This window comes from Protopterus annectens, chromosome 6.part0 (assembly GCF_019279795.1).
Source record: "Protopterus annectens isolate FY-2018-M chromosome 6.part0, PAN1.0, whole genome shotgun sequence".
NCBI lineage: Eukaryota > Metazoa > Chordata > Ceratodontiformes > Protopteridae > Protopterus > Protopterus annectens.
The window spans coordinates 1,483,741,441-1,483,755,599 of record NC_056737.1 but is presented as its reverse complement, the minus strand read 5'-3'; the positions used below and the strand labels follow the sequence as shown (position 1 = coordinate 1,483,755,599).

The 14,159-nt window shown below is 38.1% G+C and overlaps 1 protein-coding gene across 2 annotated transcripts in view; it reads right to left on the bottom strand.

Annotated features, from left to right (window-relative positions):
• Nucleotides 1-14,159, bottom strand: part of KYNU (kynureninase) — a 2,242,792-nt gene that overhangs the window by 1,939,366 nt on the left and 289,267 nt on the right. The window lies entirely within an intron of this gene.

Genomic DNA, 14,159 nt, shown 5'->3' with positions numbered 1-14,159 from the left:
GAATTAAAATCTATTCTAAAGACAGGATCCTAAAAAAAGATGACAGTTTTTTTTCATTTCGTAACTAAGACAAAATATAAATAAAGGTGAATGATTTACTATAATGCTAAATTAAGTCTCCGTTTTCAGTTCTCAGATGATCTTGAATCTGAAATTGTTTAGTCATTTTTTTTTTTGTTTTTTTTTTCTAGAAAACTACAAAATCTATGACTATGGGTCAGCCACTATATTTACAAGATGAAAGCCAGTCTGGATAACACTAAAGGATCAAACCAGATGGCTAACTAAAAAAAAAAATCCATGAAGTGCCCTCTTCAATAGACATATACAGGACTGTGTCCCTTTTCCTCCTATCACGAACTATAAAATTGCCAAACCATGGGATATGTAATAACTCAACTTATATGATAATGTAATATATAATATATGACACAGATATACAATAATTCAATAGCCTGCCTGCTCTGTTTTCTAGACACAAGTTTCCTGGCTTCAATGTATTTATTAATAAATAGCTTTTTCTTGCTTTATAAACTAATCTGCTTAGTTTTAAATACATTTGATTATACTGACGTTTGCATACTCCAGTTTTATGTAGCATGCATGTTTTCTTTTGGCTCAGGCTTCTTGTGATATTTTGCCAGCTATACAGGTTCATAGGTGTGTACTAGGCTAATGGCCCTGGAGCCTTTACAAGCCAAGCCCATAGGATTACCTTGGCATCGTGCCACCCGACCTTAGTTCCTAGTGCCTCTGTCGAATAGAGCCACTGGAGTGATCCCTGGGGTGAATTTTCTATTTCCCATCCACTCATCAAGATTTCTCTAGAAGAGGAACAGTGAGGTGCTCTGCTTGACATGCATGGGAAGTCTATTCCATAGGGTGGCCAGTCTCTGTGTTATGAACCTGCCCCTCCAGCATGTTATGTTGATTGTGGTAATGAGGTTGAGGTCTCTGGAGCATGTGGTGCGGAGGGATTGGGATTTCTTTAGATGTAGCATTTCTAACAGAGCTGGGTCAGATATGGCTTTGTAAGTCACTTAGAGATTGCCCCTAAGTAGATGATATGAGACAGAGAATAGTTGGAGTTTTATGAGTCGGTTCATTTAAGACAAGTGTTTAAGGCCTAGGATCCTCTTTGTGAGGTACATTTGCAGCCTCTCCAGTTGTTGTAGGCGTCTAGTGAGGTACATGCCAAATGGGGCATTGTACTCGATGATTGGCCTAATGAGGGAAGAGTAGAGGGAGACAATGATCCCTTTCTTCCTGGATGAAAAACCATTAGTAATGAGATGTGCCACATAGAAGGACTTTGTGATCACAGTGGCAATGTGGTGGTCAAAATAGAGGTTGCTGTCAACCTGTGTACCTAGATCTCTTATACCACCTTCTGCGTTCAGTGGGCTACCATCAATGTGGTAATTCAAGGGAACCAGGTTTTCCAAATGGGGGTGATGACACATTTTTTGGCATTGAGCTTAAGGCCATGGTTCTGACTCCAGCTGTTGGTCTCATTGAGGCCTTTCTGTAGGATGTCAACATCACATGGGAGTTAATAATAGCTCCCAACTTGCAATCATCTGCGAACTTTGTCAGCCAGATTCCCTTCTTGTTGTCTTGGACTTCAGAGAAATAGATACCAAACAGGAGAGGACCCAAGACCTAACCCTTTGGGACTCCACTCATGACTGCTCGACAGTCTGATTTGGAGTCAGCTACTATCTGTGAGCCAGTTTGCAATGCACCTAGTGATATAGGGATTGATGCCTAGCTTAGTGAGTTTTTCTATGATTCCTGAATGGGGAATGGTATCAAAGGTCTTGTCCATATCAAGGTAGGCTGTATGAACCAACTTGCCTTTATCCACAGCTCTGGTGACTGACTCAAAGAAGTCGACCAAGTTGGACAGGCATGATCTACCCTTCACAAAACCAATCTGCGTAGGTTCCAGAGTTTGGAGATTCCCTATATCCTTGTTTATTAGGTCCATGATGATGTGTTCCATAGCTTTGCCTATCAGACTTGTCAGGCTAATGGGCCAATAGTTCTTGGGGTCTGTAGTCGCTCCTCCCCTGTGGAGAGGGATGACTGTAGCAGTGCACCATTCGCTAGGGTCAAAGTCTGAGGTGAGGCTGTGATTGAACATGGCACACAGGTGAGGTACCAGTTCACTCTGTAATTCATGTAGAACACAGCTGGGGATATTGTCAGGTCCTGTAGAAGCTGTATTCTTGGCCTCAGACAGTGCTGTTTTAACCTGTGCAGCAGTAATACTGGGTGCCTGGCAATCTAATCACATTGTGATTGGTCCTTGGAGGGGGTAAAGTTGGCACTGAATCTGTTGGCCAGTATACTGGCAATAGCTGTTGGCTCAGTATAGGGAGATACCATTGTGCATGACACTCACTACTTTCAGGATACTGCTGTGAGATATTGCAGAAATTCATACTTTGTGTGTGTGTGTGTGTGTGTGTGTGTGTGTGTGTGTGTGTGTGTGTGTGTGTGAGCAAGACTGTGAACTGCACGTTATGCCTGTACTGTTTAACAGTTTACAAATATGGAACTCTCTCTGAAAACGAAGAGGAATTCTGCCCACTGTTTCTAGGAAACAGTGGTTGTCCTGTCCCCTAGTGGTGTGATACATTACAAAGACTACAGATCGAATAATATGCTACCATGAGCAGGGCAAGTTACACAGATGTCTGCATTGTGCTACAGTATTGTATACACTGTACATAACCTGTTACTCTGGATTTTTAAAGCACTTCATCATAAATGAAGACATAGTAAATGGTATTTCAGATGCTTGCACTTTTCCTATGTACAATTTCACTGTCTGCTATATTGAATCAAACTTAATAAAAAAAATGTTTTTCTCTTGGTCTCCTAAAAGTAATTGTTAAATTGAATTCATGAAAAACATTTTAGATTAAATGCTTGATTTCTGGGCTCTTAGTATTAATCTCCATCCAAACACAAAGAGAATAATAACTTAATTGGTTCATAAAAGTCAACTGCAGAACAGTTTGAACAAATTTTGGTTTACTATTGTAGCCTAACAATACTGAAACATTTCACTGTGTAGTTGTGCTTCACAATAATGCATCCTAAAATACTAAGCTCCCTCTCTAGGTGCCGATCAGACAATAAGTACAATAGCACTGTTATTAGAACAATTCTCATGCAACTCATATGACATGCAACTTTATAGATGCGGATATCTGACAATGTCTTTTCAAACTTGTTAAGAACATCATTTTCTTTGTTTTCTTTGTCAAGCTGTCTCATTATGAAAGCACAAAAATACATACAAAAGCTAAAGAGGGCATCATAACACAGTTCTCAAACAGAATTCAGACTTTTACTACATTCCTTCAAACATACCACATTCAGTAATATCAGTAATGATGATTGCTGCATAGGACATGAAAAGCGCAAAAGTAAGCCAAACATTATTAATTTAAACTAGTATTTAAATTAAGACAAGGAAATATATACATTTGATTTTCCTGTTCTAACATTCATTCTACTGAAATCAACAGAGAATATGAAAAAGCAAATTACATCCTTTCTTCATTACTACCAAAAGTCTTTACTTCTTACTAGCCATTTTGTTGCTAGTTTCACTTTTGAATTTTTTACAAAAGAAAAGAAAGAGAACGTTATTGAGTCTATGAAGAAAATTGGTCAATGAAAAGAATCCTTTCAAAACGGGAAGACAGTGACTGAGGAGTCACAATGATAAAAAAATAGTTGAATTTAGAAAAGAAAGCAAGTCTTACTTACCACCTGTGAGACGGCACATTTCCACACCTCATGCTGAATTTTAAAGTACCTCAGAGGTAACTATGTAACATGGAAAAATGGGAATATTTCCATTCCAGAATGCATTTATTTATTTTATTTATTTATTTTTCTTTCTTTACCCGGAAAGTCAGACTAGATAATGTCCATTTTCAGTGGAGGCCCAGGGAGTAATGCTCCATTTGTTTACATTGTATATACTTTGTTTCAGTTAAAAATAGAGTAGTTAAATTTATACATATACAGTTGTTACATTTATACATTCTACGATTTTCCAAAGGTAGAAACTATTGAGTTTGTCGAAGAGTTTTATTTATGTGGGATATTATTCCAGAGTTTAGCAACATATAGGGAATACAGCAAGTCTCCTGCAACATTATTCAACTTATTTGTAAAAAAAACATAAGTATTTCGTTATTTCCTTGTGCAGCAATTTTTGGAACATGAAAACCTCATTCTTAAAAAAGAAATATTCACTTGTATTTTAGGAAAATATCTATATAAGAAAGAAAATAAAAACACTTAATCATGTTTCTTGTATGTGAAGTGTAAGGGAATTATGATTGTAGTTTCTAGGCTGCAATGGCTGCCCTGTCCCCTTGTGGTGGCAGAGTAAAAAGCCTGCAGCTGGCATCACATGGCAAAAAATGTGTAATAAATGGATTATGGTATCCTTCAGCAAGCAAAAAGTCTCTTGTGATTATTACATTGACACAGACCCCAGAAAACTGATCCAGTAGTTAGTGACTTGTGCCGGTATGTAGACAATGATCTATCCATCGATCATCACATATCCACTACTGTAAGAGAGAGCTTTTTCATTGTACAGCGTATTACTAAGGGTATGGCTTTCATGTGCTGTGATGTGATCAGTCCACTGTATTCCATACTCATCAGGTCAGTCACAGAGTTAAATGCATCCTTTGATATGTACCTGTCCAAACATTCAACACAACTCAAATGTCCACAGTGCTTTCTTGCTAAGAAAATCATATAAAATATGCAGACCATGTGAAAGCATTATGTGCAGACAGAGTATTGAGGAGCAATCTCTAGCTTGTGAACAGAGCATCAACAGGCCCTTCATGACAGACCTACTGTTTACTTTCAAGTCCAATGGGGCATAAACACAGACTTTTTTTGCAATCTGATTTTTAAAGACACAAATACAGAATCAATTACAAGTCACTCAATGCAAACAGGTTCAAAACAAATAAGTGAATATACTTTATACAACCTGCTCAGGCACAAATACAATTAGTCCTATATAACAAAAAGAAATATTAACCTTCATTAAACAAGTGATTAGGAGATTAACAGACAGAGAGGTAGCAACATTTATTGACAAGTATTTATTATTCAGGTGTGTGGAGGTGTATCAGAACGCCTAAAACCTGTTTGATTTAAATATATACAATATATACACACGACTGTCACTGAATAAATGGGTGTTAGTATAAGGAAACTAGATGTTAGTGCTTGCACAGGGGTAGGAAAAGATATTGTAGGTGGTTGTATTGTTTGTGATCATTCAAGGGTTATGTTGGAGGTAGATATTAAAGAGGATAAGTATTTGCCACAGAATTAACAATCCAAATGAACTAGGGGAATTAGAGACAAGGGGGATAAGATGAGGCCCAAAGGAATTAAAGGGAGGATGGAGGTCTACCTAAGGATGATGTTGATTAAGAGCATCTAGAAGGTATTCCAATATTTTTGAAACTAACTTATTTTCTTTTTCCTTGTTGTCTTTAGTTTACTTGCCAAAACATATTTAACAGCCATTGACTGGGAGTCTTTCCAAGACATTTTGGATCTGTCTAGCCAGTTTAAAGTAATGTAAGTTTTGAGAAGCGCACATAGTGTCATGATAATATGTTTAGTTTCAGATTTAAATGAACCTGGATAAATATTTAATAACACTATTTCCCAGGATAGGGTTGACTTCGTATATCCCATTTTCTCCAGTCGTGCTCTTAGGGAGCACCAAAGTTTATACATAGTTTCACAGGACCAGAAAATGTGGAGTATGCCTGGGTATAGATTAGTTTTTTGAAGGGGCTTTATTTTATTGTTGCATCGATTGCATTGAGTTTTTGGCTAAATGTAATTTCGCTGTTTTGTCCATCCCAGTACTTAGAGAATAATATATTGTCTTGGTGTTTTATTTTTGTTACTAGTCTATAGACATTGGAAAGCATTTTAGTCCTTGATAGAAGTTGGGTTATTAGTGTCTGGCAAAGTTGGTATTCCGGGGGGGGGGGGACTGTCATCATGTCGGTGACCAAAGATATTAGGTATAGTATTTGTTTAATGATTATATAGTATTTTTTTATTGACTGCCAAAGAGGATAAACACAGACTTAATCAGACAAACAGACAAATCACTTTTCTGAAATAAACAGAACATGTTGGAGGGATGCATATGTTTAGAGGGGATACCACTTTTTTTTTTAATTGTCTCACTATACACATAAAGCAATGTATTTCTTTTATATTATTCAAATGTAATCTGCATGAATGGATGATTACAGTAAATTCATCCCTAATTAACATTCTTATCCCTCATGGGTATTGACAACATGCAAATATTCTGCTAATCTCTGTGTTATTCATATTTAGACTATAAGGGACAAATCTTCATGCAAATGCATGGCTAGACTTCTAAAGATCCTCACCGATAAATAGCCTATTAAGTACCTCTGAATCAAGAAGCCTATGAATAAAAGTCTATTTCCAATATATGCTTTCTTTGTCATTTATTTATTACAAACTGCACATTGTATTCTTGCCCAAATACAATTGTTTTAGCCATTATTTGTTTCAGATATTTCATGATATGTTAAAAACATTAGAATGCTGATATGTTGCCACTGTTAAAGAATCTGCCTTTGAACAAGGTTGTATGTTTAGAGAATCAACTTCTGAATAAGAAGGTTGTAAATCTGACAACCAGAGTGGAATGGAGATATACCTTACAGCACTTTACACTCAGGGGTACCATCTAGCAATGAATTGAACAGATAACTGCTCTTTGTCATTTCTAGAAGCATCCTTATTAGCTATCATTCTAGACATTTATATTGCAGGACTCTTAATAGTATTTCTCTCCATGTAAATGGAATGAATGCCCAAGGGTAAGTTTGCCAGTATTACAGAAAATAATTTATTTCCTAATACTTCCTAAATTCACCACTTATGTGTTACAAAAATATAGAGCCAATGCAACCATATGAAAGCCTTGCCCATCTCAGCATTATACAGGCTACTGAGAAGTGATCTCTGCCTTGCAAACAGAGCCGCAACAATACGTTTTCTGTCAGACCTGCTGCTCATTCGCAAGCTCAATGGAGGAATAAACACTCGCTCAAGGAATTGAAATCTCCTTTGCAACACTAATAGAACTATTAAGCAAGAAGTTAATTGGTACATGACCATGGTTTTAACATATTGTGTCAGTTCATTTAAGAGCAAAAGTCCACTCCTGCTACGTCTCTAAACTTTCAAATTCACATGCACTACCACTACTATTAGAACAAATTGAAAAGCTAAAAGTTTTCAAAAATCAACTTAAACAATATTTAAATAACTCTTGGCTATGGTCTGATGAAGGGTACTTCCCCAAAACGCTTATCCATTTTATTGTTCTGCAATTTTTAATTGTTCTGCGTTTTTAATTAAATTTGTGTTTTGCCGCAGTCGTTTGGTGGATGTGTATCAGCGTAGTGGGCAGTGTGATTTTCTTGCTTGTTTTTGCAATACTTATTTACCATGCATGGCCTTTGGCTTTCTTCATTCTGTTTTGTTTGCTAGATCAGTTAAATATAGTCAAATGTCATTTGCAAAACTGTGATAGTCTGGATAAAGGATCTGTTGCTGTGGTCCTTTGTATTTTTATCACTGCAAATATAAAAAAATTGAAAGGAAAATATCTGGGGATCACCCTTTCCTGGAAACTTCTGAAAATAGGAAATATAGTTTACCAATGTCAATAACTGCCTATCTCACTGATGTTGAAACAACACATGTTCGGGGTTTTTGGGAGCCTGAAGTACTGCAATATTTTACGTAGGAGAAAAATTCTTAGTCCAAAGATTTTGGTGATTCCTTACTTACAGTGGTATGGCTGCTTGATGCTTTTCCATAACTTGTCTAAAGTTCTTTCCCCTAGAATGTAATCCAATTGGAAGGTGGAAAGTAAAATATTTAGAGAAATAAAGTTAATTATAAGAATGGCAAAAAGCTTTGCAGTTCCAATTCAGATCAGAGATAAATCTTTGCTACATGTTAACGTGGAGTCATTTCTTAGCTTAATGCTAATGAATATAGTTATATAAATATTTCCCTGAGAGAAATGTACAATTGTCTATAAATATTTTGCTTACAATTTTACTTAAAAGTATGAATTAGTCTGAAAAATTAGATTCATTTTTAGGCTACAGTCATTCAAAGCTTGTATGTACATAATAATATAGCAAGTGGTATTATTTGTTTTAGTTTGTTCTCCCTTGAGGGTCAGCAGGACTAAGACAGAATATATGTGTGTGAATGAGAGGGAGGATAGAGGAATGGTGAGGAAGCAGGAAGTAGAGGTGGCAAAGGTGGATGAGTTTAAGTACTTGGGGATCAACAGTTTAGAGTAATGGTGAGTGTAGAAGAGAGGAGAAAAAAAGAGTACAGGCAGGATGGAATGGGTAGAGAAGAGTGTCAGGAGTGATTTGTGACAGACGGGTATCAGTAAGACTGAAAGGGGAGGTCTACAAGAGGGTAGTGAGACCAGCTATGTTATATGGGTTGGAGATGGTGGCATTGACAAAAAGGCAGGAGGCAGAGCTGGAGGTGGCAGAGTTAAAGATGTTAAGATCTGCAGTGGGTGTGACAAGGATGGACAGGGTTAGGAATCAGTATATTAGAGGGTCAGCTCAGGTTGGACGGTTTGGAGACAAAGCCATAGAGGCAAGATTGCATTGGTTTAGACATGTGCTGAGGAGGGATGCTGAGTATATTGGGAAATGGATGCTAAGGATGGTGCTGCCAGGTAAGTGGAAAAGAGAAAGGCCTAAGATAAAATTTATAGATGTGGTAAGAGAGGACATGCAGGTGATTGGTGTGATGCAAAGGATTGGAAGAAATGGAAATAGATGATCAGCTGCGGTGACCCCTAACAGGAACAGCTGAAAGAAAAAGAAGAAGCAAGTTACGTTTCTGACAGTTAAAGGGATGCATTTTTAAACATATATCAACAGGCTGTGCTTCTTGGTGGAGGTTACTTGTGTGTTTTTTTTTTTTATCTTCCTATTCATTTTGGGATAGTGTTGGTTTATAGGCTGCACTTCTGGTCTGGCATTGGTGGAAAAGTCCACCTTTGTAGAATGTCAGTACCATTTTATCTTCAGTATTTGGGCATACCATCCAAAGCATATGAGTAGTGGGTGACATCCGGCTGTTGTATAGAATGATAACAGCCCACCCAGCAGATTCAAATATTACTCAGATGGTATCGGGTATCTGTGGGCACATGTATGCTGTGTACAAGAATTCAAAAACTTTAGCAGTCTTGTTATGGCTGTTTTAAGTTTTGTGTGAAGTGATTTTATGGGTGTTAAAATGTAGACAAGGCAGTTGTTTTGATGATTTCATTATCACAAACTAAGACACTTTGTAATGTATAAAACAGACCAAGCTGTCAATAACTTTGCCAACTCAAAGTGAGCTAATTTATAGCTGCATTAATATTTTTCTCTAAAACTTTCCTGAAGCACATAAACATTGGTACTATTTGCAGTGTGATTAAATAAACCACATTTATTTTTGTATTTCTTCTTAGAGTCTTTATTCAGAAGAAGTGTAAAAAAAGAAAATAAAGGTAAAGCTACATAAACTCATATTATAAATAATACATTGACCCTACAATATGTGCTCATCTTTTGCTCCTACATGGTATATATTACATTTAAACTGGTTGTATCAGTTAGCATGTGGTGTTTCAGTTGCAAGTACAGGGCGTACTTTATTTTCAACATGCAATGATAATATATTTCACAATCCTAGGGCACTGTTTTAGGAGTGTGTATTAAACACGCGTTACATATCTGTTTACAAAGTTAAAAAGTCATCAGTACCCAAACTATTAAACAATAGGGGTCTTATGATCAATATATAGAGAGAGTCCAGAACCATTGATGAAAGAAGATTATTAAGACAGTACATAGTTCAAATGTAAGCTTTCATGTGTTTTGAGCTGTGTGCACTTTTGATAATGTTCCTTCATATGTGGTCCTTGACTCTCTTTATTTTTTGGCAGTTTTTTTGGATTTCTCTAGTTTTACCCGAGTGATCTGAAAAGATTTCTGAGACTCCATATGTGACAAACTCCAAAGCACACAATCTAGGAAAACACATCTAGCAGCACATTTTGATCTTTCTTCAGTTAGCATAGAAAGAACAACCTTATGCTTCAGAGGGGCCAAAGAAAAGTGGCATAAGTAGATTACAGAGAGTAAAACATCACAAGGCAGTAATCCAGAAAAAAGAAGCAAAGTCATATAGTAACTATGGCGTGCAGAAGTTAAAAGACAAGTGCAGTTTTGTTTGCAAACATTTTCTACTGGGGTACCACTGTTTGTCTGACAAGTTCATTGAACTGCTGACACAAACTCAAAAGCAACCAGATGCACAGTTAATCAAAGCTTGCCAAAAAATGTGTTTGTATAAGATCAAAGGTGAAGTCAGCTGCAATGACTTGCAAATCCATCTGCGGCACAAAGTGTTCCTACAGGTATTTACATTTACCCCAAAAAACATAAAGTAGTGGTGGACATACTTTTGGACTTCTATGAAGCCCCTGATAGAAGTCCTAAATGCCAGATTAAATTATTTTGAAATGACAGCCCTTGCCGCATTATTATTTGAAACATAGGATAGAGTTTTAATGCTGCAATTCTAAGCTTATGTCACAGTACAGAATATGTCCGGGAGTATAACAACTTTGCCTTTAATGTAATGAGTACCCGAGGGTAAGTTTGCCAGTGTTATAGAAAACAATGTAATTCTTAATACTTCCTAAATTCACCCCTTATGTGTTACAAAACTATAGAGCCAATGCAACCATATGAAAGCCTTGCCCATCTTCTGAGCATTATACAGGCTACTGAGAAGTGATCACTGCCTTGTGAACAGAGTCTCATTGGTAAGCTTCCTGCCAGACCTACTGCTCACTTGCAAGTCCAATGGGGGCATAAACACTTGCTCAAGGAATCTAAATCTCTTTTGAAACACTAGTAGAACTATTTGTCCTGGTCCACTTCAATAAACACATAATGCCAAATGACATTTGATGACCTTTATTAAACTTCCATAAACATAATTGTTAACCAATAATTATTATCTTCAACCAAAACATGACACAGATGATAATAACATTCCTGAAAGAAAAGATAAAATAAATAACCATAAGGGCAGCATAACCACTCACCCTTGAATAAGCAGATTCCCCCACTTGCTCACTTTTCTGTGCACCAACAAGGCAGCATTACCTCGCTCACCTTCAATTTATTGAATTACACCAAATAACAAATAAAAAGCTCTGCTTGTTTATTAACTTATTCAACAGAGCAACTGTTCACTTTCCTTCCCAACTTATTGAACTGCACATCCAACACTAGAGGGGGAACACAAGAGGGCAAACCTGCCCCTCTTCTCCACCCACCAGCCTGAGCAGGCTGTTCCCCCCTCTCTCCAACCATCTTTCAGCAATCTAATCACCAGTAAGGCACTAGGTCAAACATCTTTCAGTGTACCCAATCCTCACTAACCAATCTGGATCAAAGTAATTCCCTCCTTACCCTATACATAACTAACGAAAGTACCTTGCAAAGGTAAGGGAAAACAGCTCTTGTACTTTACAAAAAAAAAATACCTAAACAGTCATGTTCAAGGGTTAGCTTCTGGTGATTTCTCCTGTCCACCTGGTGAATCTGGGCATACTGGGGCAATGCGGCAACTGCCTCATGTACACAGGCAACCCTCTCCTCCTACCACCCAACACTACAACCTGCAAGAGAGATGCACTTACATAGCCAAACTGGAAGCAAAGCTCTCGCCAGCCAAGATTGTGCCAGACAGTCAAGAGTAGAAGGTTAACACCTGCACTACACCTCAAGCAACACATAGCCCTTCAAAACCAACACCCATACATAGCAACACTAAACCCACATATGCGGAGGCCCTTAACATTAACCTGCCCAAGCAACAAGGACTTCCGAAGCTGAAATGCAAACAAACGCCAGTCAGAACCAAAGTGACACATAGCTCACAATACCATTGTGCCACCCAACAACAGCCCCTAAGGCAAGACAATGTACCCAGCACTTAACTCATAGGTGACACTATAGTCAGGCACACTGATGTCCCACTCACCTGGCTGAAGAAGGAGAAAATTACAGTTAAGTTGCCTGTTGGGTGCCAGGATCCTCCACATAACGCATGCACTCAAGTCACTCCACAACAAGTACAGATATGACTCTGTCATTGTCCATGTTGGAGTGAATGACTTGAGACATACCTCCCTGGACTGCATTAAAAGAGACATGGAAGAGCTCTCAGATCATGTGGCCAAGGCAGGTATGACTCTAACCCTGAGTAGCATCCTCCCTTCGACCAGAATGATACCACCGTATAAGGACAAAATGATTGACTTCAACAATTGGCTAAGCTTCTGGTGTCATTCAAAGGGGATCCAGTATCTGTCTGCCTGGGAAGACATGATCGACAAACCACGATGCTTTGCCAGAAATGGTCTGCATCTGTCACCCCTGGGATTCAGGTTACTGGCTAAAGCTCTTGCCACCCCTATAGTGCCTTTTTTAGGCAAGGTTCAAAGGACAAAACCACCACCATAACAGATACAAGCATACAAAATTTGAATGTAATGCTACTCAATGCTAAAAGTCTAAACCTCAAAATGCACTCACTCGAGGTTCTCCTAAAAATGGAGAACATCGATATCTGTGCAGTAACTGAGACTTGGTTCAAGGCTCCAGAGAGTACCCCTGTAATACCAGGCTACAACTCTTACCACACTTTTTGGCCACCAAACCAAGACTGAAACACTAAAGGGGGAGGAGTGTCCATATTCACCAAGGATATGCACACTTACCACCAAACAACATTGGTGTTCCACAGGGCTCCATACTTGGTCCCCTTCTTTTCTCTGTTTTCATAAATGATCTTCACACAGTCATCCCCAGAGCCACCTGCATTCAATATGCAGATGACTCTACCCTGATCTGCTCTGATCTGTCTCTCCAGAATCTCCAAGCAGCCACCCAACAATGTTTTGCCAAAGTTGAAAAATGGTTCTCCGACCGGAAACTCATACTCAACCCGACTAAAACCAAGTTATTTCTATTTTTCCCCACGTCTACCACTCCCCTAGCCCAAGAACCCCCACCTGATAATCCCAGGACCTTTTTATGGAATCCTTTAATGGCACCATCATTGAGCCCATCTCCTATACCAAACTATTAGGTGTCACTATTGACCACAAGCTTAAATTTGATATGCACATTGCCCAAACTATTAAGTCAGTTAACAAGAAACTTGGCTCTATGTACAGAATCAAGAACTTTCTTACTCCTCATGCTAAATTAACCATTGCTCGTACCCATCTCCTTTCCACCCTACTATATGCCTCACCGATACTTTCATTCCTCAACAAACGCGAGCTTAATAACCTCTCTACCACCTACCATCATATTGCCAGATTCGTAACAGGTACACCCTATCGTACCCACCATTGCCTCAACCTCAAGAAACTTGGCTGGTTGGAACTGCCCAATCTACTTAAATTAAACCAACTCACCGAAGCATTCAAAATAATTAATCAACCAGAGAAAACCCCCTCGCTGAGCAAAATCCTGACCCCTACACCAACTTAAGTAGCCTTCGATCCTCAAACAGTATTCAGGTATTAACCATCAAATCTAATAACATGGGCGGCGATGCTCTTTATGCTAACTCCATCGGAAAGCAATGGAATTCCCTTCCCAACAACCTCAGGCTCATGACCTCACTCAATCTATTCAAAACTAATCTCAGAGAATTACTTAAGTCTCACTGGTTATGCCCATGTTCCAACCCTGATTAATTCCCATAGGTCTCTTAGTACCTAATTTCTGTTCTACCTCTCAAGTTTTTATCTAGTATTTTACTACCTCGGCAGGTATCTATGTCATATGACCAACTCAACAAATGCTTCCCAAACTATCAGCATGTATATTTAGATGTTGTTATTGTTTTATTTTATATTAATGTAGTTTCTTGTATCTAATTGTATAGTGATACTTCTGTTAATT